This window comes from Gymnodraco acuticeps, unplaced genomic scaffold (assembly GCF_902827175.1).
Source record: "Gymnodraco acuticeps unplaced genomic scaffold, fGymAcu1.1, whole genome shotgun sequence".
NCBI classification, from domain to species: Eukaryota; Metazoa; Chordata; class Actinopteri; order Perciformes; family Bathydraconidae; genus Gymnodraco; species Gymnodraco acuticeps.
Window position 1 is genome coordinate 61,880 of NW_022989944.1, and position 23,968 is coordinate 85,847.

At 41.8% G+C, this 23,968-nt stretch overlaps 1 pseudogene; it reads right to left on the reverse strand.

Annotated features, from left to right (window-relative positions):
- Positions 1-23,968, reverse strand: part of LOC117542509 — a 77,375-nt pseudogene that overhangs the window by 45,066 nt on the left and 8,341 nt on the right.

The following is a 23,968-nucleotide window of genomic DNA, read 5'->3' on the forward strand; positions in this document are numbered from 1 at the left end:
ACTCTATACGTTGTTGGTGCAGGGATGATGTATTTGTGTAGGCTAACCTGGATGTTAGCATCGCTATGGTTCCCTCGACAGAAAACCAATTGGCTTTCTCCATTGGATTTTGTAATTTTGCAGAAATAATAAGATCTGTGGCAAACACATTTTATGATACTTACACTTTAAATATAAACGTATACATAAATGCAATCTACAGTCGTAAAAAGTTAAGCTATTAAGGAACAACATCACGGTCACATTCGCTACGCTAAAGGCGGCTAACGCTCAGCGTGATGACATTTGGTATTTACTGACGTTAAAAATAATGTCAAAATATGGTAAGCTTGTGACGAACACAGATCTTTAAAAAAAAAAATTGGATTTGAGATAAGTGAACCAGAAGTGGTAAATGCTAACTCATCTCCATGATTTAGGACTCATTCCTGCACCGCTCCAAATGGTGCAGTGTTAAGTAACTGCTTTTAGAGAGTGACATGAATGTTGACAACAGACACCTCTCTCTGACACAAGTGGCCGCATGTTGCTAAAATACAGAGCAGATCTATATCGAGGAATTATTCAAAACACATGAGTACAAAGGGTTAAAAAAGGAAAAGTGAAAGCTGCAGGGACAAGCCCCGCCGTCTCTCTGAAGCTCTGCCAACTATCTGCCCAAAGGCCTCACCTGGGCCAAGTCACAGCAAACCCCCTTTAAAAAACAGGCCATAATATAATATAATATAATATACACACCTCCAGTCAAGCCAACGCCACGACATAGTTAACCGCCGCTTGTTTATCTTGCGACACGTGCACGGTTTAAAGAAGCAGGGAACTTACCGGTAGCATTGCTTGGTAGTACAGCCCCATCATGGTCTGATCTAGAGGAACAACTGCTGCCCAGCTCTCCCCTTCCCTCTCGTTTTCTCCTCCTCCTCTCCCCCGCTCTAAGACCATGAGCCGACGATGGCTTCAGTCCACGTCTGTCTCACACATTCAAATTCTCCCTCGTTTCCACTCCCCTCTTCCTCCCTTTCGGTGTCCCTTCTTGCACTCCTCGTCACTTGTTTTTTTCTTCCTCTGATCTCCCTCGGGCCTTTTCCGTCTTCCTTCCTCTCTGACAGCTTCTCTTTGCTCTGTCACTCACACACTTCGCCTTGCTGCTGCTTCTTCTTCTTGTTCCCGCCCACCTTTTTAAAAAAAACTTTCCCTCCCTCGCTCACTCACTCACTCAGTCCCTCCTTGTTATATATCATCCATCCCCTAAATCAGAAAGATGTTGTTTCCTTTCAAACAAGAGAGAAAAAGGAAGCAAGTAGAATCTTCAATCAACGAACACAGGAACAAGTCTCTGCTTTACAGATATCATCCATCCCTAAAATCAGAAAGATGTCTTGAAAAACCCCTCGAGAGAAAGAGAAAAAGGAACCAGGAAGGAAGGGGAATTGTCTATCCACGAGTGCATGAACAAGTCCCTACATCACCCATCCCTGAATCAGAAAGATGTCTTCAGAGTCCCCGCCAGAGAGAAAGGAATACAGGAATCTTCTATCCACAGGAACAAGAAGGCGACCCCCACTGCATTGCAGCGTTTTTTTTGATGATTTATTTATTGCAGCTCCAAAAAAGCAGCAGTAGGTAGGTAGGCCAGTCTGTAGCCAAGCTAGGTAGCTGCGTGGGTAGCCTGCTAGATCTCCCTGCTGCACACCACAAAGATAGAAGAAGTCGCCCGGATACTAAACCTCAACATGCACATGAATTTCGCTGCATTGCGCCCTTTTTTTTTCTTCTTCAAACTGGCTCAGTTCCTCGCTTCTTCCCACCACTGGTATTCTTATAGGAGGCGCTTAATTGGCTGAGATGAGAGTGCAGTTCCTTGCGCTGCATTTTCATATGGGGGAGGGACTGAACTCTGCATGGGGGGGAGGAAGGAAGGAAGGAAGGAAAAAAGCATGATGCCAAGCTTTCAGACATCTGCTGAGGTTGGCGAGAACTGATTCCAGAGGGATGGTAGGGTAAGTGATTGGAGAGGGGGGAGGGGGGGGGGGGAGGGGGTGAAAGAGAAAAGGAGCAATATGCTGGGACGGTGGATGCTAGCAAGAGATAACAGGATAACAGGATAAAGGGCCGGGTGAAAGAAGAGAGGCAGGGATGACGGGATTAGGGGCTGTAAGTGAGGAGGATGAGAGGATGAATAGGGGATGATCTGAGGATTAAACACACACACTGTGATAAACACACACACATAATGTACACAGAGATGTGATCGTATTCAGGCGGCTGCTGCCACACCCCCCCACACACACACACTTTTATAAAGGGGTAATCCATAAGACTTTTAGGAGGGTTGCAGTTGGCTATGTGAGAGTTATGACCGGAAGTAAGCAGCGCTGCAACGATTAGCGTTTGAATTCAACTTTAACTGAGCAATTTAGCATTAATCTCTTTGCGATGACTCAAACTCACTGCATGTATTGTGATATACTCGTTTTTACATTTATATTATTGTTAGAGTTTGTATAGTGTGCACATTTTTACTTTACCTAATATGTTTAAATAGATATTTCTATTATTTTTTATCTTTAAAAAAATTCTACAAAAACTGTTTTTGAAGTAAAAGTAAAATTCATATTTTACTTTTAAAATATAATTCCTTTATTGTCATCGCACCAGGTACAATGAAATTTAAAAAAGCAATCCTCGCAGTGCATTTCCACATAAAACGAATATATATATATCTATATAAACATATACACATAAACACATTTTATTTATTTATAGTTAATAAGTATTTTTCAATTAATTATTTTTAAACATTTCTTATTCATTTACCGGTACTTCCTATTTTTTTTTATAAGTATCTACATTTTATTTGATTGTATCTTTTATTGGACATTTTGTATGCTAACTTTATTGTTTATTTAAAGTGGACCTATCATGCTATATTTGAAACATATATTGTAGGGCCATACCTGTACAAAACATGTTTTTTTTTCAAAATACCAAACAGATCACCCATTGATATGGAGGACGGAACATGACTTAAGTATAAATAAATAAATGTATGAAGAAATACAGGAATAAATAAATAAATACGTAAATAAATAAATAAATACAGGAATAAATAAAGACGAAATAAATACAGAAATAAATAAATGTTGAAATGAATACACAAATAAATAAATAAAAGAATAAATGCATAAATAAATGCATAAATAAATATATAAAAGTCGAAAATAAAACAGAACACACGTTATTATATATCTTTCATTTATTTCTACATTTACGCGACATACATTTATTTATTTATGTATTTATGTGTCCGTATGCTAATGAGGTGGGCGGTCCTAACCTCAGTCTGAAGCAGGATTGGTTACAGGAGTGTGTGATCATTTCTGGCAGAGGGCTCTACTACTAACGCCTGGATAACCGCGCTGATTCGAATGCAGGAGCTTTACTGTTTAGCCCTTATCTTTATACATCCATGGTTTACCAACAGTTGTAAGGTTTATTTATGGATATTGATTTAAGAGCCATTGGAGATCATTTACGATCATTAGCGGACCATTTAGAGAACGGAGAACCAAAAGACTATGTCCAGTTTTGTGTGGAACGATGTATAGAGGACTTGGCTCAGCTCGACATGATGTGACTTGCCACAAATCTATTGCTTCTGCCTGGCTCCAACAATTGGCGAATCCTGCTTCAGACTGAGGTTAGGACCGCCCACCTCATTAGCATACGGACACATAAATACATAAATAAATAAATGTATGTCGCGTAAATGTAGAAATAAATGAAAGATATATAATAACGTGTGTTCTGTTTTATTTTCGACTTTTATTTATTTATTTATACATTGATGTATTTATTTCCATATTTATTTATGCATTTATTTATGCATTTATTCTTTTATTTATTTATTTGTGTATTCATTTCAACATTTATTTATTTCTGTATTTATTTCGTAATTTATTTATTCCTGTATTTATTTATTCCTGTATTTATTTATTTATTTACGTATTTATTTATTTATTCCTGTATTTCTTCATACATTTATTTATTTATACTTAAGTCATGTTCCGTCCTCCATACATTGAAGCCATGCCTCATACTGCTCAAACCCCTCTGTTGCAGCCCTGTTAGAGAAACGCGGATTTTGGGTCCTTAGCTTAAAAAAAAAAAAAAGAGGAGGCGGAGCTAATGCCTGATCAGAATTCTACCGGAGATAAAGTTAAATTCTGCTGTGATAAAACGCCATCCTGTTCTAAACCACATCAAAGATTAGTTCTGAAACAGTATGGAGCTCAAATGCTTTTTCTCTTGCAGGTTTATCACAAGGTGAGTTCCTTTTTTTATTTCCTGCTTTCTAAACACATGTGCTCTCCAGTGAGTGTTAGCGAGGCTTGCTAATGTAAACAAAGACGAGATTACGTCCAAAACACGTCAGGCATTGTTTCTGATAGCAACTCTCTGTGGGTCCGCCATCCGAAATTACGTCCAGCAAATCTGTATCCGCTCGTTGTACCCGTTTTTAAAAGATGTGGGTACGGAGGAAAAGAGAAAGGGTTTTATTTTCCGACACTGCGTGAGTTCCCCAACGCACCGGGGACACATATGTATGTATAAAAGACACCACAAAGTGCATTTTGCATGATAGGTCCCCTTTAAGTGTGAAGCTTCTAGGTTTGTTTGTTGTTGACACGGATCATTTGTGTGACCTAAACAACACACACACACACACACACACACACACACACACACACACACACACACACACACACACACACACACACACACACACACACACACAACACACACACACACACACACACACACACACACACACACACACACACACACACACACACACACACACACACACACACACACACACACACACACACACACACACACACACACCCACACACACACACACACACACACACACACACACACACACACACACACACACACACACACACACACACACACACACACACACACACACACACACACACACACACCACACACACACACACACACACACACACACACACACACACACCTCTCCAAAGTGTGCAGCAGCAGGGACCCCAATGCGCCTGTCACCACTTAACACACGCATATTGACACAGGCAGACCTACAGGCAGCTCAAACATGCGCACGTAACACCAGACGGGCATTACCAAGACAAATGTGCTGCAGCCAGGCTGGGCTAGCCCCTGATTTGCATGAACACCAGCAGCCGGGAGACTCCCTGTGTGTGAGCTCAGAGCAGAATACATTATCAGGGACGACTTTGTAACCATTTATTAAACTAATGCTGCAGCGTTTGAATTGACCAGATGAGTTAAGATGTACTGCACGCGTTCTCTGACCAGGTTTCTGTCTTACAGGTGAAACTGAACCTGTTTTATCAGTAGCGTGGCGTGGGGAAAAAATTAGGGGAAGCCAATAATACGTCCTTTCTTTTGGGTCGGGGGTGTGGTGGTCAATATAATAACGTAACCAGATGAGTGATTACAGCACCCGGTATCATTTTACACACATTTGTATCAGATGCAGGACTTACACACGCCTGTTATCGAACCGACAGGTCCGCACGCACTCTCCAGCCGAAACTCTAATAAGCATTCATTCACAAACTAAATCAGGAGACCTTTTACGTTTTACGTCCGATTCGCTCCTTTGTTCCTCGCTGTACACAGCTCCAGTTTGGGCATTGGCCGGTCATCAGATTGTATTTGTTGTTGCTGCTGTAGCGGAAGTTTAGTACAATTATTTTTGTTGAAATACTCCAAATCTCCACCCTCCATAATTGCACTTGCTTCAGTTGCTTGCTACTTTCTAACGGCGGTGAGAGTGGTGCAGTGGCGCTATCTATCTTCTATCGAATAGATTTATGATTCGAAAATTATAAAAGTAGGGTAGACATGTGGATATTATCCGACTGAACAAAACTTGCATTTATATAACAGGTTCGTTTTCCACTGACCTTATTTCGAGCTATTTTCCTAAATCCTATGGAGAAATCCCATTGCTTTTTTATCGAGGGAAACCGAGCGCAGTTTACTTCCGGATTTTAGGACGCGTCACTGCAACACTAAGTTGATGCGATTTGATTGGATTGTGAGGCAAGGGAAGCCATAGATATATATAAACATGACGTGTTTATATATATCTATGAGGGAAGCCAGCCGCCTCTGGCTTCCCTTGGCATGGCCCTGACCAATCACAGGTTGGCAGGGGCATCACGTGAGCCTCATCTGATTGGTCAATCCCTCCATTTTTTTTCACCAAGGGAAGCCAGATTCGGCTGGCCTCCTCTCGCAACAGTGAGTGCAATCTACTGTTTCACCATAACATCTAGAGGGGCGCTGTTTCACTCTTTGTAAAATACTCAATGAGAATGGGGGAGAGACCATGGATGTAGAGACGGGCCGGCAGCAACACACAGCAAAGGAGAATTATCGAAACAAAACAAAGTGTTTTTATTTATTTATTTAAATTCTAACTACAATCCGAAAAAACAGGGGAAGCCTGGCTTCCCTTGGCCTCCGGGAGAAAACGCGTTTTATATGTTCCATGTCCTCTTGGACTTAAAATCACACTGTACATTTATATATTCAATTCAATATTTAATATTCCATCCCTCACTGGGGCCTTGGACGTGGTATTCACACCATGTGCAGAAACTGCCATGTTTGGAGTACTACCTGGCCACCGAATGTTGAAGAGGAAAACTAAAGACAGTATAGCCTTTGCATCTATCTTAGCACGTAGAAGAATACTCCTAGAATGGAAATCTTCTATACCACCTAAAGCATCTCTATGGCTTAAAGATGTAATGTTGTACCTGAACTTGGAGAAGATTAAATATAACCTGAGGGGCTCCTCAAAACTATTTGAATCTGTCTGGGGCTCTATGATAGCCTATATAGCTGAACTTAAGACACTAAATTAAGAAGAAAGAAGGAGAACTACGAATGTATGTGTATGGTTTTTTTTTCTTTTTCTTCCTTGTGTCTCTTTTTATCTGTTTGTTTTTGTTATATTCATTTTTATTTATTTATCTGTTCTGTCTTTGTATACATGTATGTATGTAGGTGCGTGTATGTGCATGTGTACATGTGTGTGGGTATGTACACACACGTATGTGTATATGTGGGTATACATATGTGAGTATATGGGTACAAGTATTACTGTTACTATTCTTTATTCCCTTATCTATACATTTTCTTTTAATATTATCTTCTACATTACTTTTACCTATACATGTATCTATTGTATTTAGTTAGTTATTTAATTTACTAGCTAGGGGGGGGGGCGGAAAGGGGGAAAAAAAATATATATATATTGACTGTATAAATGTAAACTCATTGTGCCTGACTCAATAACAAAAATATTTTAAAAATAAATACAAATATTCCATCCCTCACATACTTATGGATATATAATAACTTATACTATATTTTGTTTTTGTTCATTTGTAAATTCAACATGTATATTTTCTACTTTTTAATTTGTATTGTACAATGCCATGTCTTTTACGCTGCTGCAACACAAACAATTCCCAGATTGGGATCAATACAGTACTTCTTATCTTATCTTATATATGTTGCTCTGTTGGAGGAGCCTGTGACTTAAGATGTTCATTGTCGTATCTACACTGTAGCTAAAGTGCCAATGACAATAAAGCTTTGAATCTTGAAAACAGGCAGGAATAAATGTCGTGTTTGATGTCAGGGTCTCAAGGCTTGTATTGTCATGTGTGCATAGCTACAGTGTAGTTATGACAACGTCAATCTTAGGTCACAGGCTCCTCCAACAGAGCAACACAATAACACAGATAATAGTGCACGTAAATACTATCAAACAGGATATAATAGAAACGGTGCAGAATAGTCTATATAATACAGTAATTGGAATATTGATATATCTAAGTTGCAAACAGGTGAATGTTATGGATGTTCTTTCAGAAGTTCAGGTGTTCAACCGTCTGATGGCCTGAGGGATGAAATATCTCCATTCTTTCTCATGATAGTACAAGAAAGGAGAAAGAGGATGTAATCAAAAAAACATGAGGGGTTGTAAGAATCTCCCTTGTTGTGATTTGGGGGGAACAGACCAACACTCCCCTCCTGTGGCACTACCAGAGAGCTACACACACTACCAGAGAGCTACACACACTACCAGAGAGCTACACACACTACCAGAGAGCTACACACACTACCAGAGAGCTACACACACTACCAGAGAGCTACACACACTACCAGAGAGCTACACACACTCAGATACACACACACTCTCAGATACACACACATGCTCTCAGATACACACACATGCTCTCAGATACACACACGCGCTCTCAGATAGACACACACACGCTCAGATACACACACACACGCTCTCAGATAGAGACACACACACACGCTCTCAGATACACACACACACTCTCAGATAGAGACACACACACACACACACACACGCTCTCAGATAGAGACACACACACACGCTCTCAGATAGACACACACGCTCTCAGATAGACACACACACGCTCAGATACACACACACGCTCTCAGATAGAGACACACACACACACACGCTCTCAGATAGAGACACACACACACGCTCTCAGATAGAGACACACACACACTCAGATAGACACACACACTCTCAGATAGAGACACACACACTCTCAGATAGAGACACACACACGCTCTCAGATAGAGACACACACACACACTCAGATAGACACACACACACACTCAGATAGACACACACACACACTCAGATAGAGACACACACACAAACACTCTCTCAGATAGAGACACACACACAAACACTCTCTCAGATAGAGACACACACACAAACACTCTCAGATAGACACACACACACGCTCTCAGATAGACACACACACTAGGGCTGAACGATATACCGTGTCATGGCGATAACCGCGGTATGCGCATGCGCGGTATTCACACCGCAGGGACGTGCGGTTTTATTCATTTAAAAAAAAAAATGCTGTCGCACTTTAGCACAGAATTCAAAATAAAGATACCCTTATTACTTATCGAAACTGCACATACAATATATCCGATTAAAGCTGAGACTCCACAGATTATTTAAGTATAGTATCTAAGCGATCCGATCTCGCAACAGGGGAAGCAAACACAGACATCACAACACGTACCTTTTACGGGAGATCGTCTCACCGTAGCTGTCAATCTGATCAAAAGACGTGTTCAATGGCATTAAAACGAGAAAGAAAAAACGCGGCTGAATCGGTTGATCCATAGGTTGATAATGTATCTGTGGCTTTGAAGCAATTGTTTATAATCCATAATTCCATTTTTATGTAAAAATCGGAGCACAAAAGTTAGCTGCTAATGGTAGCCACCAGAGTGTATGCAGCTTCCGGTTTTGGCTACGCGTCGTCACTCTCACTCCTTATTTGTTCATGTGTTGGTGTGTGTAGAACTTCCCCTGCATGCACAGCAAACCACCAATCACAATCATTCTCGATCAGATCACAGCAGGCCCCGCCCCGCTAGTTTGCAGACCATCAAAACACTGGTAAAAAATTAGCGAGGCACAGGAGGACAATACCGGAGAGAATGAAGATTTACATCCAAGAAGAAAAGCAACATCTGCCATCTGGAACTATTTTGGCCTATGGAAAAAACCTATGGATTAACCGATTCAGCCGCGTTTTTTCTTTCTCGTTTTAATGCCATTGAACACGTCTTTTGATCAGATTGACAGCTACGGTGAGACATCTCCCCTAGAAGCTACGTAAAGGTACGTGTTGTGATGTCTGTGTTTGCTTCCCCTGTCCGAGTTCAGATCACTCAGTGATGATACTATATACCTAAATAATCTGTGGAACCTCAGATTTAATCGGATATCTTGTAAGTGCAGCTACGATAAGTAATAATAAGGGTACTTTTATCTTGAGTTCTGTGCCAAAGTGCGTTAGCATTTTTTGCTCAGGGGTCATTTAGATGCTTCTTATGAGACTTGTGTGTTGTTTTGGTAAAAATGGTTTGCATCGTCAGTTAGCTGAGATTATTTCCGTTAATCTGGTATAACACATTAATAGGTTCTTAAATATTACGATCCCCTGAGACACTGTCGTGAAAAAAAAAGTAAAGTACCCGCCGGGACTTTGGGGTTTAACAGGTTAAAAAAAACGCAATATATACCGCTGGGGGGGGGGAAATCGCGATGTCAGTTTTGTTCAATACCGTGCAGCCCTAACACACACACACACTCTCAGATAGACACACACACACACTCTCTCAGATAGAGACACACACACACACACTCTCTCAGATAGAGACACACACACACACTCTCTCAGATAGAGACACACACACACACACTCTCTCAGATAGAGACACACACACGCTCTCAGATAGACACACACACACACTCTCTCAGATAGAGACACACACACACTCTCTCAGATAGAGACACACACACACACTCTCAGATAGACACACACTCTCTCAGATAGACACACACTCTCAGATACACACACACACTCTCTCAGATACACACACACACACACACACACACACACACACACACACACACACCCACACACACACACACACACACAACACACACACACACACACACACACACACACACCACACACACACACACACACACACACACACACACACACACACACACACACACACACACACACACACACACACACACACACACACACACACACACACACACACACACACACACACACACACCACACACACACACACACACACACACACCACCACACACACACACACAGAGCTCTGCTGCTCGGAGGTAGATAAGGCAAGAGTCAGCTGCACACATACGGCGCTCATTACTCACGGCAATATGCAGGCAGAGAGAGAGGGGGGGGGGGTAGAGAGTGTATTGTGCAAACAGAGAGAGAGAGAGAGAGGGGGGGGGGTAGAGATTGTATTGTGCAAACAGAGAGAGAGAGAGAGAGGGGGGGGGTAGAGAGTGTATTGTGCAAACAGAGAGTGTGCAGGGCTTAGCTTAAAGAAGGTGATAGCCTAATTTCTCTTCCTCAGGGTCAAGCGTTTGATAGAAAAGCTCAATCGCTACCAGTTCTCCTTTCATCAAGTCTTCTAACTGATATCTTTTAGTCGCTACCAGAAGGGTGAAGCAGAAAGGAAAAATAATGATGTCGGGTGTAACAGAGCGCTTTTAGAAATAGATGGAAGACAGATGGTTTCTAAAAGTATCCAGGTTTTACATTTGGACAGAAAATGTCACTGGAATTTGAAAGAACCACTGATTTATTTGTTGTATTCTTCGTTTATTCCCCTGGCTTAGAATCACAATCAGAATATTTTATATGATATTATTTTTATCCTCGGGGAATTTGTTTTCAAATGCTCCATTTAAGAATGAAATAATGAGAAAAATAAGAATAAATGAATAAAATATTACAAATAGAATTATAATATCTGTAAATATAATAATTTTGAATAATAATGTGTAAATTAATAAATCCAAATGGACGAAGTAAAAGTAAAAATGTGGACATTTAGAGTGAGTCCCCCACAAAGAAAAATACAAATATGTATAAAAAAGTAAGTAAATAATAGTTATACTTTTTTAATGTGTATATTAGAGGTTTCTATAGCGGTTCTGAAGTGACTCTAGGATTCTGTTTGATTTTTAATTTTTCGCGATAGAGGGTTTAGCGAGCCGTCACTAATCTCTTACCTGACTGTGAGGTGGGTATCCATGGTAACCGGGGTTTAGCGGCTCGTCGTTCTGCAAGAGGAGAAGAAGAGAGTGGTGTGAGAGGTTTTATAAAGACGAGTGTATGCTGCAAGAGACGGCCAAGAAATGTTTACATGTCGGGGGGGAAATGCACTCTCAGACGCAGCTTGATTTGTCCTTATTCCTAAAAGAATGTTAACAAATATTCCTACTAAGCTTTTTAAAAGGTCAATGAATGAATATATATACCCGTTTACCTATATACCCTACAATACATTAATTCCTTAAAAAATAAATCTCTCAAAACTCACTCTAGCTTTCCATGGGACCTTATTTTAGAAAAAATATGTAAAATGATGTATTGAAGTCAATTTAAAAGATAATTTTGTCAAAAAAAAAAAAAAACTGTCGTAAAACTGTGAAGTAACGCTTTTTTTGTGTGAAACCGCTCAATGAACTACATCTCCCATCTCGCACCACACACCCAGACGGCCGTCACGTTGGAACATTTCACTTCTTTCTTTCAGAATGAGGCGAAAAGTATTAAAAGAGGTGAAAATCACTGCAAGTCTGGGCACGTTGAGAGCTGTACATACACACAAGGGGAGTTGGTCGGTTCCGTGAGAGCCAGCATGCGGGACCGGGATTCTGGGATTTGTAGTCTTTCATAGTCTTATATTTCAACAGTTTTACGACAAACTGTGACTTTTTTGACATGGAAATGATTTTTTAAGATTGACAAACATCATATGTGTAATTCGTGGCACAATTCAAACGTGATTGAAAGATACGTTTTCTCTCTCCATTGACTTCAATACATAATTTTTCCGAAATAATGTCCCCTGGTGGTCACCGGAGGGACTTCGGCTCTCTATTCGGAAAAGCGCTATAAAAATCCCATGTATTATTATGATTATAAATATGTATATTTGACCTATTCCTCCAACTTACTTCCATCATTATGTCTAATGCACTTTTATGTCCTTTTCTGTCATGTTATATAATTATAGTGTGTTGCATTGTTGACCGATTGTCAAGGCAAACTCTCTTAATCTATTGCGCATATGACAATAAAACCCTTTGAATAATAAACTTTAAATGACGCTTAGTTACACAATAAAGTCTAAAACAGGAGCAAAAAGTCACTCCCCTGAAGGAACAACACTTTGGAGTAAATTCAATTAACCGTAGTCTGTGTGGATGCCGTGACTGCTGAACCACTACAAGAGTTTTAATATCCAGACCTAGTAACCAATCAGAATCCAATACAGAGGGCGACCCCCCCCCCCCCACATCTCATCGACCCTGCCCCAGAAACCAGTGTTGTGGTTAATTGCTCTGTAATTACTTTTAATTAGATTATTTCTGTCTTTCTCTCTTCTCTCTTTCAACTATTATTTTCTCTCCTCCGTGTCATTGCTGCCCCGGCAAGAGCGGCGGCCATTGTTTGGAGTTAAGTGAAGGGGAAAGACAAAAGGAAGGGGGGAGGAAGAGGAAGAGGAGGAGGAGGAGGAGGAGGAGGAGGGGAACAATGGAGGAAAGTTAACGAAACTATGATATTTTGACAGCAGGGAAAGAGAGGGCGAGAGAGCGAGAGCGAGAGAGAGCGAGAGCGAGAGCGAGAGCGAGAGCGAGAGAGAGAGAGAGAGAGAGAGAGAGAGAGAGAGAGATATCAGAGAAATACAGATTAGGAACTGTTTACATGACAAACCTTTACTTTTTTTAAGTCCTAAAAGCAAAGAGAACAGCAAGGGACTGAAGGACAACACTTTTGAAAGGAAGACACAAAGAAAAGGGCCAAATAAGTAAAGAAGAGAGAAGCTAACTTGGCTAAAAGCTAATGACAGAAGTTGAGAAGTGTGAAGGCTACAAGAAGCTAAGCTAGTGACACAAAAGGCTTCCGACAAATAATTAAAGACACCGAACTCCAACAAACGCTTCCTCCCAATCTAAATAACCCGTAGAATAATAAAGTAAATGATTTGATATCCACCAGAAGTTTTAATATGATCTCAAATGTCCTAAACGTAGCCCTGTGCTAGCTTAAAGTAGCCATAGAGGAGAGCAACATGACGTCACTTCCTGGTGAAATAGCGGCCTCGCCCACTTTCCAGTGAACACAAGGCAAGCGTAACAACAAGGCATTCTGATGCTAACAACACTAATGACTAATGAAGTATGCAGGAATCCTGAAGTCAAATGTAATCCCTTTTGAGACCTTTTTTAAGACCCTTCCCATACATTTTAAGACCTCATCTCCACTTGGAGTTGTAACCGGTTACCTTGGCGACACACTTCACCTCACATTGACTATATACAGTATTGATTGTCCTTCCTCCTTATCTTCCAACCATTTGGACGCAGACTTGCATTTCCCCATAACGATGTTGCTTAACAACCGGCGTAAACGGACCTTCGCGCGCTATCAAGCAGTGAGCGAGCGATGTCCTGTTCAGATGACGTCAAACCCAACGGGATGCCATAAATAAACTACACAGAATCACACTACACACCTACGCCATGATTACATTCAGGCAGACTGTAGAATACAACCTCTCTGGACAATTGATATACTTATTGAAAACAAGGTACAAAATGTAATGCCTTGGAAAATGCCGTTTAATACTTTTTAATAGCCTTAATTTTCGCTAAATGTATCAACTTTTAATACTTTTTAAGACCCCGCGGACCCCCTGTATTAAACATTAATGATGCTAATAACACTGATAAAGTCAATCGTCAAATTAAACAGCTGTAATGTTAAAAGTCAAAGAGGCGAATACTGCATTGACATTTACAAAACACTGAAGAGCACTCGATCACCGGCAGACTGACAGGTCATTGATCCTCTGTTGATTTAAATTCAATCCATAAATCGACGCCCATCATCGATCTCCAATGACATGGTTTAATTGTCTTCCCGTCTGACCATCTTAATTGGCTCCTTGTAGAAAGCCCAATAAGACCGCATTATTATTTATCTTTTTATGTGATTGGCGAAAACGTCTCAATCTGTATTTACCGCCCTATAAATGAGAGTGACTGTTTTCACCCAAAAAGGGGCCCGGCCATGAGGTAGAGGTGAAGTACCCGGATGGACTGCTCTCATCTATAGGGAGCAGCAGAGAGCCGTTAGAGGAGCAGCAGAGAGCCGTTAGAGGGCCATCATGACTCCTTAAAATGCAATGGGACAATTCAGTTCCCTTTGTCCTAAACGATCGAGCAGAAGACACAAATGCAGAGGCGAGAAAAGCGAGTAAACACAAACAAAACGTGTCTCCGTCGGCAGATATAAGCCACACAGTGAGTGTATACATTTGTATACACATTCAAACATATTTATTTGACTTAAAACCATTCAGTTTCATATTCTGTCACATACTTATGTATATATAATACCTTGCTTTATATCTTGTTATTGTTCATTTGTAAATTAAACATGTATATTTTCGACTTTCTTGTTTATTTCTTGTGTTTTTAAATTTGTATTGTACAATGCCATGTCTTTTTACGCTGCTGCAACACAAACACTTCCCAAATTGGGATCAATAAAGTACTAACTTATCTAATTCATGCACTTTCACTGTATCTGCATATTGAAGTATGAATGCTTGTTGTACGTCTCTTGTTTGTTTTTTTGTGTTTTTGATGGCACCTTAAAACAAAATAAATAGCTCTACTCATCTCATTGTACCTGCATAATGACAAGAAAGGATTCTACTGTATTCAGAAGAAGGCCTGGTTATAACTGACAGAGAGGTGACACCGTAGTGTAGCCTGCTGGCGTTCCTCGCAGAAAACATGACCGCCTGGTGAGACTCATGCTTTCTCCCCTCCAGTCTCACAAGGGAAAAAGGGGGGAGGGAGTAAAAGAGAAAGATGCATGTGTGTTTTTGGGGGATGGGGTGGCAGTCCCTTCAAGCTGCTTATATTTTCATACAAGCGGAAAAAAATGTCTTAAATCTGCCTGATTCAGCAAACAGCTTGAGAGTGGGCCGCCGTAATTAGAGCATTTGGCTTCTGAAGAGTGTCAACAGAGTTAACCTCTCGACCCTGACCCTCTGAAGCTAAACCCCCGCGGAAATCACTTCCTGATCGCCAGCCGACGGAGGGTGAGGGTCCGAGACGGAGGGTCATACTGACACACTGTTTACAGACTAATAGAAATCAAAGCGGGGCTAGATTTAGCGACACAAAGTCTTTGTTGCCTCATCAACAAAACCAAGACCCCACTGAATCACACTCTTCGTCCTCAGACACTAAATTGTGTCTAAAGAGGTCATTTTCTGCTCATGTTCAGGTTCATATCAGTATTTAGTGTCTCTACTGTGTCATGTCTCCATGCTTTAATGTTCAAAAAGCTCTTTATTTTTTCATCCTTCTTTGCGCTGTTGTGATTGGTCAAAAAGTTGTCCTGACCCTTAAGGGGCCGACACACCAAACTGACACCAAAGAACACGTCCCGATGAAACACCACTGTTGCGTCGCCTCGCGTCTCTGCGTCTTGGCCATGTGTCGCACTGGAACACACCGCAAAGACTTCAGCCGACGGCCAAGTAGCACGTACGAACTGCGCATGCGTGAGTGGCAATAACTCTCCTTACCAGCAGGCGGCGGTAGTGTGTATTCGTCATTCAAAAGAGGCAACAACCGGAAGGCAGACTGCGTGATAACCGAGAGAAGAAGAACAGACTGCGTGATATAAACAAACAACAAATAGCGTGTGCGTTCCATTTTCACTCTACAGCAAGAAGCTCACGGGGCTTTCCCGAACCCGAGTCGAGAGTTGGAGTTAAATGAAATCTCAGTTTTGCCTTCTTAATAGTTTGTTTGGGTCCCTCACTTCCGTTTAGTTTCTCATGCACTGATTCGCTAGCTGAACAGCCAATCAGAGTGATTTATTTGGCCGACGGCCTTAAGCCGACAGGCTCCCGATTCAATATGTTGAATCGGCGACGGAAGGTGTCGGCACGGCCGAAAAGACACGACGGGGCTGGACACACCAATCTGAGTAGGGCGACAGGACGCTCATCGACAGCCCGACATCTATCGACGCCGAACATCAGCTTGGTGTGTCGACCAGAGGTCGCGTTAACCGAATATTTTCCGTCTACGACGGATTTTTTTTTTAACAATGACGGAAAAATCTGAAAGCAGTCCGTCATTTTGACGGATTAGAACAAACTCGGAACAGCGCCAAAGTTTCCCCGCAAGCGAGGCTCCGGTGTTATGCATGCCTGCCAAAAAGGCTCCCTGCACCCCGTTGACAGTTCACGACCGTGCTCTTCCCCCCCCCCCCCCCCCCGGTTGACAGTTCTCTCTCTTCCGTGCTCTCCCCCCCCTCCCCCAGAGTGTAAAGGCCGACGGGTAATACTGAATTTTGACGGATATTTTACGATCCTGTCCGTCAAAATGACGGGCAGCGAAAAAAATTGAGCGCAGCCTCTGGTAAGGACCTTAAGTCTATCACGTACAATGTGTTGGAGCGCTAGCCAATAGAAGCGTGAGTGTTACATAGTGATGTCAAAGTAAACAAAGGAGTCCAATTGAGGCGTTTCAGGCAGAGGGGGAGTTGGTGGATTTGATCCTTTGCAGACGACATATCAAATATTATATAAAACTGTAATAATGAGCCTTTGAAAAATAAATTCAATGTTATATGCAGCTGTTTGGGGGCAGCGCTATTTTACACCATTATGCACTCAAGCCAATTCCTTTTTTGTGTGTAAACCAATTGGCAAAGAAACCTGATTCTAAGAGACTTGGACATGTGTTTTCTTATAGCAAAAACAGATGTGAGGATGACGTGCGGACGAATGAGGGAGTGTCTAGACGGAGCAGCGTGAAAGAACGAGGTTAAAACAATGTAAAGAATAAGTACAAATGGTAAAGTTATTTCCTTTTGATGCAATACGTTTTGACTCCATGTGTGTATTTGCGTCCAGACCCTTCAGGGCCGTCCTCTTTTTTACCCTCGTCTGAAAACAGCCCTTTCTTTGTCTCCACTCTCCACTTCCTGTTTCATCTGGAACCAATTTCCCCCCTCGTGCCTCGTCCCCAGGGGGAACACTCCTTGGTGCGCCGCAATTACAGGAGGAGGGGGGGGGTGGGGGGGATGGATGGACAGGCTTATATTCAGCGAAGTACTGAGTGTGATAAAAAGGTTCAGCAGAAGGAAAGGTAGAAGGAGACGGGAGTTTAGAGCAGGATCCTTGGGCAAAGTCAACGAGATGAGAAAAGTCTTCCTATTTTATGTCGAAAAAAGTAGCATGTTGGGAGTTTCCGATGCTCGCTGCATTTCAATAGGATTTAAAGCACCAAAATGTAGAGTTTTGACATCAAGGCCAACAAATCAGTTGTGAAAGTGAGTCTAAATGTAAAAATATGAATGTTTATCTACCACATTGCTACCACGAGTGCTTTACACGATAGAAAATGAACCATAAAAGGTAGTGCTATTGCAATCTTAAGCCTTAAAAACTCAGGGTTGGAGCAGACTTCAGATGTTCTGGACGTTTTCGTACTAGCTGCTACTTTCACGACAAAGTACGTACTATAGCAGGTGATTAAAGTGTTTTAAATCAGCGTTTCTGTCGCATTTGAAGTCAGAGTAAAGGCGCTGCGTTTACTGCAAAAACTGGGAGGGAAACTGTAAAAACAAAAACCCAAAATTATACCCAGACGGTGAAATGATAGAGCGGTTCTACAGTGGATAAAGTGGAGAGAAAGAAAGGGAGAAAGAGGAGGGGTTTACGTCGAAGAAGTAGAGGAGGGTAAGCAACATCTGGAATCAATCTGTCAGTAAGTAGAGAAGAAGGAGGGAGGAGGAAGGGTGGATGGATGGGGGAAGGACAAGAAGAGAAAGAAAATTATAAAAAAATGAAAGCAAAGACAGACAAGGCGGTGGGGAGGAATGTGGGGAACAGGACGACCAAAGCCAAGAAAAAGGCAGCGAAATAAAAAAGCAAACGGAGACAATGAGTCATAAGCGAGGAATGCCATGTGATTTATATTTTCTTAACGGGGTGGGGGAGGGGATCGGGGGTCTGAACTTGATACCTAGTTTTCAGAGACTTGTGTTTACCCAAACTAAAAGCACACATTCCCCGACCCCATGGCACTGCTTTTTAAAGTAACGTACATGCCTTGAAACGTGTACAAAAGGCACCCATGTATCCCTGCCATGGGTCTACTTTTTTGTAATGAAAACCGAACATGGCACGCAGCGCTAAGCCTGTCCGCGTTTAAAGGCTCGGTTTTCCTGCAAGTTTCCATTCAGTTAATTCCATATAGTTTGGGAGCCTTTGAAGGCGCCGGCGGGCTGACGGTGAGGGTTTCAGACGGATCGGCTGAAAGCACAGAAAAGCAGTCACACACACACATACATAAACACACACACTGTATATGTCGCAGACTTGGCGGAGGGTAAAAAAACTGAAAGGGCGTCGCTCTTGTTTATTTTCTCTCTGTGTGTGTGTGTGTGTGTGTGTGTGTGTGTGTGTGTGTGTGTGTGTGTGTGTGTGTGTGTGTGTGTGTGTGTGTGTGTAACTAACTTGCTATTTTAGGAGAAGGGAAGAAAGTTGCCGGAGCAAACGGGTAAGAGAAGGAGAGGGGAAAAAAGAGGCAGCAGCCAAATGAAGGCCAAATGACATGAGGTCAACAGATGGTGAGGGGAAGGGGGGAGAAAGAGGGGGGGAGCTGGGTAATTAAGGGGGCTGCTGCAGGCATCCAGTGGACCCTAACAGCCTGAGGAGGGGGACTGGGGGCTAATATATCATGAATCCTATCACCAAATGGAGGAAAAGTAACACCTGCTGCCACCCAGACCGCACCAAAAAGACCCAAATCCTGCAAAAGCATTACAGAAGTTATCTTTTAGCCTTTTACTGTTAATATTTACATTAATTATGTGACGGCTATGTTTCCTGTAGTTATTGAATTTCTCTCTTTACTGCACTGTTAGTGTACAGTTTTATTATTATTGTGCTGCTGTGTTTATTGGATTTTTGTAAATCTGGCAATTTCCTTCGGGATGAATACAGTCCTATCTCATCATATCTTACATTACATGTCACTTGTTAGACGCTTTTATCCAAAGCGACTTACATACTCAATACTGTGGGCAATCCCCACAGGAGCAATTTGGGGTGAAGGGTCTCAGGGACACAACGACATGCTGCTGACTGCAGTGGGGTTTGAACCTGTGCTCCCCTGATCCCAACACCTACACACAACCCACTGCGCCACCATCTTATAGTAACGATGGGTTTCTATAACAACTCAACCAATCACTAATTTGTACATTGACTTCTATTTGTTGAGTTCTATGTGTTTCTAGTCAATGGATTCAAGAAAGTAATCACGTATCTGACAAAACGTTTAAGATAACAGTATTTATTGATGCTTAGAGTACAAAATAATCTCGAATCTCTCCAGTACTATTTCTTATAAACAATGCAAATACAAGATTAAGAGTATTTTACAAACAGGTTACACACACTTATGCTAAACCCAATTCTAATACTGACTTTCAACAGTTCAGCTTACCATTAATAAGCATTTCGACAATAACCAAAGATTTGTTATTCTTTAAAAAGGATTTCATAAAAGGTTACAGTAAATGTCCTTTTTTTGTATTTTCTGTTATTTTATTTGTATTTCCGCCACTGAAGATGACTTGAAGTTCTTACCTTGACTCATGAAATCATTTTTGAAACTTGTTTATCATAAAGTTAGTAAGTTATTACGCCATAAGTGCTGAGGTCTTTTATCAAAAACGATGTAATTGGACAACTCACAGGAGAGCTATTCGTTTAATTAGCTTTGCACTGCCTTCCTTCTTTAACTAACTCTGTTTTCTAGTAACTGTTTATATTAATATCTAATTAGCATAATAATGACAAAAAACACTAAACAAAAAGGAGGGATGGAGATCTAAGAGCTAGAATCAGGCCAAACTACTTTTAACATCCAAACATCTGAGACCTAATCATCCGTCATGTTCACACGACATTCTTGGCAATCTTTTATTATCAGCAGCTACAAAACTCAGATGACTCAATAAATCACTAAGAGGGGGGGGTGGGGGGGGCACGGGACACAGTGGCCGTTTCTCAATCTCGAGGATACTGGCTTCCAAGCCAATATTTCAAGGATGCTACGTCATCGAGTGCCGCCGAAGTACTGTTCCAATGTCCAGCATACTTGGAATTCCACCGAGGCTGCGTGCGTCCTTGGTTTGGGGGACATTTCGAGGCTGCACATGGGTAGACTTCGCGTCCTTAAAATCCCCACAATGCTTTGCGCACGGACCATTTTCTAAAACCCTTGTGTTGGTAAATATGTTACATTTGTTATCACCAAAAATGTGTTCCGTGAAAGTAAAGCAAGTTCATAATTAGACATCGTGAGGTATTTATTTTCAGTACAGTTTATGTTGAAACCGTTAGAGAGTGGCACACTTGTTAGCCTGTTCCATTCTTCTTTGTTTTCCGAAGCCGTGGCTTGGAAGCATACTTGCTTCGTTTCTGAAGGAAGTATGCGACTACCAAGCCAGCATCCTCGAGATTGCGAAACGGCCAGAGTGATGGATGTGGAGGTGACACGCTCCCAAAAAGGTATCAAAGCCAAAATGATGAGGTTGGAAATGACAAATGCAATAGAGATGGGGCGATGTAACGACGGGGAAAGAAAACTCAAAAGGGAGAGAGAGAGTGAAGATTAATTGCAGTTTGCTCTCACGCTGAAGGCTTATTCCACAGAACCATTTTCAGAGCGAAATGTAGCCACAGAATGGGAAAGCTACACCAAGCAATTTACTTGTTGTTGGCATTTATGTCCTTCTCTAAAAGAGTGGGAGTTAGACACCTCTGATGGGATACAAGTTTTTCCAATCGGACGCCAACACAACACGTGGCCCGAGGGCTTTTCGCTGGGTGGATTTATTGATGGCTCCTCTTTGACTGCTAATAACAACAGATGACCTGCAGGAGTGTGCAGGACTCTTTACATTCCTCTCTGCATTGTGTAAGAAAGTTTCTGGAAAATAACATTACTGTTGCAACGAATGGTTCACAGCTTCTTTTATAGAGTTGAAATCTACAGCAACTTTACAATAGAGTGGAGCGGAAATGAGTCAGCCTTTTAGCTGGGTTCCTTCTCAAAGTCAAAGGTTTTTTTTATGTGTTTTGGGTTAGATGCCTGAAATGAAGCTGACAGGAATTTTACGGTTTGCTCCACGACATAAAATAAGTCAGTAAAAAACCCACTGGTGAGTGTCTGAAGCATATGTGTGTCTTAAAACGGGAGAATGATAACAAGTGTCCAAATGAGACGACTAAACGGCATCACGCCGAACATTAGCCGCCTTTAGCTTAGCGGTGGTGACGTGAAGTCATGTGACCGTGCTGTAGTTCCTTTATAGCCCAACATTAGCCGCCTTTAGCTTAGCAGTGGTGACGTGAAGTCATGTGACCGTACTGTAGTTCCTTTATAGCCCAACATTAGCCACCTTTAGATTAGCGGTGGTGACGTGAAGTCATGTGACCGTGCTGTAGTTCCTTTATAGCCCAACATTAGCCGCCTTTAGCTTAGCGGTGGTGACGTGAAGTCATGTGACCGTGCTGTAGTTCCTTTATAGCCCAACATTAGCCGCCTTTAGCTTAGCGGTGGTGACGTGAAGTCATGTGACCGTACTGTAGTTCCTTTATAGCCCAACATTAGCCACCTTTAGATTAGCGGTGGTGACGTGAAGTCATGTGACCGTACTGTAGTTCCTTTATAGCCCAACATTAGCCGCCTTTAGCTTAGCGGTGGTGACGTGAAGTCATGTGACCGGGCTGTAGTTCCTTTATAGCCCAACATTATCCGCCTTTAGCTTAGCAGTGGTGACGTGAAGTCATGTGACCGTGCTGTAGTTCCTTTATAGTCCAACATTAGCCGCCTTTAGCTTAGCGGTGGTGACGTGAAGTCATGTGACCGTGCTGTAGTTCCTTTATAGCCTGACGTTAGCTTTTTACTTCTGGAGATTGCATTTATGCTTCAACAATCAATCATGAGGAGATTATCCTTCTGAACAAAACGTGTAAGTACCATAAATGTTTGTTCACCACAGGGCTTATTTTATGCATTAACCCAAAATCCAATGAAAAAATCCCATTGGCTTTTTGTCTAGTGAGCCTTTGTGACGCAAACAAAAACATCACCCCTGCACCACTCTATTAGACATGTATTCTGAACTTTGGAAACAAAGAAACAAACTTGATAAACCCAGGAATATTTCACAACTGAATTTTTCCTTATTCATGACCCGGTGTTAGCTGTGACAACACGGCGATCACAGCTGACCCCATGTGAGGGAATTACTCAATTGACATTTCGCTGTGCGTGTGGGAGGAGATGGGAGCACATGTGACAGTTTGGGGGCATCCGTGGGGAGGGAGGGGGAGTAAAGCATGTCAGGAGGGAGGAGGAGGGGGGAGAGGTGACATGATGACCATAAAGGGCGAGCTAACATGGGAGTGTCATGTTAGGGAGCTGCTTTGAGAGAGAGAGAGAGAGAGAGAGAGAGAGAGAGAGAGAGAGAGAGAGAGAGAGAGAGAGAGAGAGAGAGACCTTACCGTTACTGCGCTTATAAAGAATGATAAGAATAATGCGTCTTGAACTGGTTTCATGAATGAATGTCTTGACGTTTCATAGACTGTGAGCTTGTTGTGTGGCTGGTAGCCTATTTTAGAGCATATCAAAAGAAAGACTTGTGTTATGTCTTCCTTAATGCAATAGTAATTGGGGGGGCAAGTGGAGTCTCGCAGAGGCAAAACTGTGGCGCGCACACTGTAGGTGCGCCGCAGTCTGCGTGATCTGCCTGTAGGGAGGGGCGGGCCGGCCCTGCGAGTAAAGTAACGAGTAAAGTAACAAGTTACTTTATGTAGAGAGTAACGAAGTAGTGTAATATATTACTTTTTTTTAGTAACGACCCCATCTCTGCAAATAGTACTCTGTTACAAGTAAAAGTGTACTCAAGTATCTGCATCAAAATATACTTAAAAGTACCAAAAGTAGAAGTGCTTGTTATGGGCAATGGCCCATTTCAGAGTCATATATATTAAATGACTTGATTTTCATTAATTATGCATTAATGTGTTCATCCCAGCTGTTGAGAAAGAGCTCACTTTGAAACCGCTGATAGATATTTTAACCTTTATTATATGAGATTGTTGATTTCTA